This window comes from Staurois parvus, unplaced genomic scaffold (genome assembly GCF_062004578.1).
Source record: "Staurois parvus isolate SC_StPar_1 unplaced genomic scaffold, SC_StPar_1.0 ptg001493l, whole genome shotgun sequence".
Classification (NCBI taxonomy): Eukaryota; Metazoa; Chordata; class Amphibia; order Anura; family Ranidae; genus Staurois; species Staurois parvus.
Window position 1 is genome coordinate 107,050 of NW_028319289.1, and position 4,627 is coordinate 111,676.

Here is a 4,627-nt window from a genome sequence, read left to right on the forward strand (position 1 = left end):
CGTGCATTTGTATTCAGCCCCATCTCTGTACTCTGATACCCCTAACTAAAATCTAGTGGAACCAATTACCTTCAGAAGTCACCTAATTAGTAAATAGAGTCCACCTGTGTGTAATTTAATCTCAGTGTAAATACAGCTGTTCTGTGAAGCCCTCAGAGGTTTGTTGAAGAACATTAATGAACAAATAACATCATGAAGGCCAAGGAACACACCAGACAGGTCAGGGATAAAGTTGTGGAGAAGTTTAAAGCAGGGTTAGGTTATAAAAAAATATCCCAAGCTTTGAACATCTCACGGAGCACTGTTCAACACTTCTGAATAGGCTCACAAAAGCCTATGAAAAAGGTACCAGGGGCATCTCATGGGGCCCCCTACTGACCCCGGGCCCTTGGGCAGTGCCCGAGCTTTCAAATGGTCAGTCTGCTCCTGAATCACAGAGATCCCTCCAATCTTACAGAGATTCCTCCAATCACAGTGATCCCTCCAATCCAATCAACTGCAAACCTACCAAGACATGGCCATCCACCTCAACTGACAGGTCGGGAAAAGAGAGCATTCATCAGAGAAGCAGCCAAGAGGCCCATGGAAACTCTGGAGGAGCTCAGGTCGGAGAATCTGTCCACAGGACAACTATTAGTCCTGCACTCCACAAATCTGACCTTTATGGAAGAGTGGCAAGAAGAAAGCCATTGTTGAAAGAAAGCCATAAGAAGTCCCGTTTGCAGTTTGCGAGAAGCCATGTGGCGGACACAGCAAACGTGGAAGAAGGAGCTCTGGTCAGATGAGACCAAAATTGAACTTTTTGGCCTAAAAGCAAAACGCTATGTGTGGCAAAAATCTAACACCACTGATCACCCTGAACACACCATCCCCACCGTGAAACATGGTGGTGGCAGCATCATGTTGTGGGGATGCTTTTCATCAGCAGGGACAGGGAAGCTGGTCAGAGTTGATGGAAAGATGGATGGAGCCAAATACAGGGCAATCTTTGAAGAAGACCGGTTAGAGTCTGCAAAAAACTTAAGACCGGGGTCTGAGGTTCACCTTCCAGCAGGACAACGACCCGAAACATCCAGCCAGAGCTACACTGGAATGGTTTAGATCAAAGCATATTCATGTGTTAGAATGGCCCAGTCACAGTCCAGACCTAAATCCAATGGAGAATCTGTGGCAAGACTTAAAAATTGCTGTTCACAGACGCTCTCCATCCAATCTGACAGAGCTTGAGTTATTCTACAAAGAAGAATGGACAGAAATGTCCCTCTCTAGATGTGCAAAGCTGGGAGAGACATCCCCAAAAAGACTTGCAGCTGGAATTGCAGCAAACGGGGGTCCTACAAAGTATTGACTCCGGGGGGGGGGGGGGGGGGGGGCTGAATACAAATGTACGCCTCACCTTTCAGATAAATATTTCTAAAATAATCTGAAAACCATTTATCATTTTCCTTCCACTTCACAATTATGAGGTCTATCACATCAAATCCCAATAAAGTACATTTACATTTTTGGTTGTAAGATGATAAATTGTGGAGAATTTCAAGGGGTATGAATACTTTTTCAAGGCACTGTATTGATGTCTGTGTCCCTCCTGGAGCGATTCACCCCTCTATTTGTCCTGGTGTCACCCGTATAGGAAGTGGTGGGGCATCTGAAATATTACAGTTGTCACCAGGACATGAATTGAGGGGAAATCTTTCAATGGGGACACTTATTAAGAGTATTTCCTCTTATTTCCTGTTGTGTCTCTGGGACAGGAAATTAATTGAAATCTTCCCAAATTTCTCTTTCCTTCCCTCCTATCAGACTTTCCAGGATAAGCCTCCTCCAGACTCCAGCCAACTCCACCTTCAACTAAGAACTGTCTGTGTTGCCCCTATAACAGCACATGAGGTACAGACCTGTCTTGGAGAGATGATTGGGGTAGGACAGTCTGAACCTGATTGGTTGTGGTACTCCAGCACAGACAGTTTATAGCGCAGAATGATACATTGTATACAAATCCTGGATTTCTACTGAATAAAGACGTTCAGCCACTGATATTGGTCCTTCCCAGAGTGGTTTCTTCTTCTGTCATTTCACCTTTAAAGAATGGACTCTACACTCCACCCTCCACAATAACACAACTCCCCAGCAATGGTAGCGCCACCGTGAGGTCGGCTCCTGCATCAGATTACCCCCCACTTTAGGGAGGAGAAGGTTCTCTGTGAAATTTTACTTTGAGGTAAAGAGATTGACCTCAGCTCTGTAGAAATGAGAAAAAATGAGCCAGGAAGACCTGGAGCAGATTTATAAACTGAAAAAACATTCAGAATGGTTTTTCCCAAACAAATTATTAAACGTAGCGTTCCCCTCTAATTGTCTAATGATTTGCTGTGGAGTCGATTTGCCATATTTTTTCTTCTCCTAATTAAAGCCGATCTCCGTTCTCTGACTCACGTCTTTCTCATCCTCCCAGATGGCTCCGTGGGATCGCAAAACTCAGCGCCAAAAATCTGAACAAAACATCTCCGAAATATCTGATGCTAAGAATGAATTATAAGTGTGAACTCTGAAGGTTCCCATTATAGAGTGTGAGCTCTGAGGGTTCCCACCATGGAGTGTGAGCTCTGAGGGTTACCATTATGGAGCGTGAGCTCTGAGGGTTCCCATTATGGAGCGTGAACTCTCAGGGTTCCCATTATAGAGTGTGAGCTCTGAGGTTTCCCATTAGAGTGTGAGCTCTGAAGGTTCCTATTACAGAATGTGAGCTCTGAGGGTTCCCATTAAAAAGTGTGAGCTCTGAGAATTCCCATTATGGAGTGTGAGCTCTGAGGGTTCCCATTACAGAGTGTGAGCTCTGAGGGTTCCCATTATGGAGTGTGAGCTCTGAGGGTTCCCAAAATAGAGTGTGAGCTCTGAGGATTCCCATTATGGAGCGTGAGCTCTGCGGGTTCACATTATGGAGTGTGAGCTCTGAGGGTTCCCATTATGAAGTGTGAGCTCTGAGGGTTCCCATTATGAAGTGTGAGCTCTGAGGTTTCCCATTAGAGTGTGAGCTCTGAAGGTTCCTATTACAGAATGTGAGCTCTGAGGGTTCCCATTATAGTGTGAGCTCTGAGAATTCATATTAGTGTTAGTTCTGAGGGCTCCCATTATAGATTGTGAGGTCTGAGGGTTAATATTATAGATTGTAAGCTCTGAGGGTTCCCATTATAGAGTGTGAGCTCTGATGACTCCCATTATAAAGTGTGAGCTCTGAGGGTTCCCAGTACGGAGTGTGAGCTCTAAGGGCTCCGTACTGAATAATGTCTGAGGGTTCTCAGTATGGATTGTAAGCTCTGAGGGTTCCCAGCACACAGTGTGAGCTCTGAGGGTTCCCAGTATGGAGTGTAAGTTGTAATAGTTCCCAGTACAGAGTGTGAGCCTCGAGGGTTCCCATTATGGCGTGTGAGCTCTAAGGGCTCCGCACTGAGTAATGTCTGAGGATTCTCAATATGGATTGTGTGCTCAGAGGTTTCCCAGCACACAGTGTGAGCTCTGAGGGTTCCCATTATGAAGTGTAAGTTGTAATAGTTCCCAGCACACAGTGTGAGCTCTGAGGGTTCCCATTATGGAGTGTAAGTTGTAACAGTTCCCAGTACAGAGTGTGAGCCTCGAGGGTTCCCATTATGGCGTGTGAGCTCTGATGGTTCCCAGTACAGACTAGTTCAAGATATGTGTGTTTATTTAATTCACATTTAGGTGTGACCTTTATACTGCATATGACATCACTTAGGGCCCATTCACACTAGAATGCAGTGCAGAAAAACAGTTTTCCCATATGGCTTCCCGCACCACATCCCAATCTCACTGCCCTTGAGACCTGCTGCGGGTATCAGTGCAAAGGTAACATCACCCCAAACCCAGGTCGCAAATGCAGTGTGTTTTCCTACTCTGGCCCGAACCAGATCACATGGTACAAAACTACCATGTGATCCAATTGCAGTGAGTTTCAGAAAGTAGTGCATGCACTGCTTGTGGTGCAGTGTGGTGTGATTTCAGCCCATTCAAAATGAATAGGGCTGAAATTGCACTGCACAGAACTGCATATGAATTCCACAGGAACTGCACAGCATTCCTGTGCAATTCACAAGCAATTCCTAGTGTGAATGGGCTCTTAAAGAAACATTACAACCAAGTCAGCCCCTTCTTCCCCTTCTCCTCTTAGCTATTATTTTTCTGCTCATTTGTTGTATCTATTTTTTACCATTAATATCATTTTGTTTGTTACTTTTTCCAGTGTCACATAACAGGAGAATATGCAAAATTGAAAAACACCTTTCTGCATCTGCAAATAACTCTGAAATACTTTGTAGCAGAAACATCTAAATAGAACAAACCATAGAATGAAATGTACACTTCTTATTTTCTTTAAAACTACAAATTTATTTAAAAAAAAAAAACTATCATGGGTGCAAAATGCATTTTGTCATGTTTTCAAGTCTGTAGAGTTCATAGGAAATAAATAATTGTTTGCAAAACAGTATTGTGAAAGGTAAATCTAATCCACATGCCCCCTCCCCCCCCATCTCTGCATCCACTGTCACAGGGAGCACTGACCTTCATAAGTCAGTGTGCCAAAAGGCATCATGCTGTGTACATCGGGAGC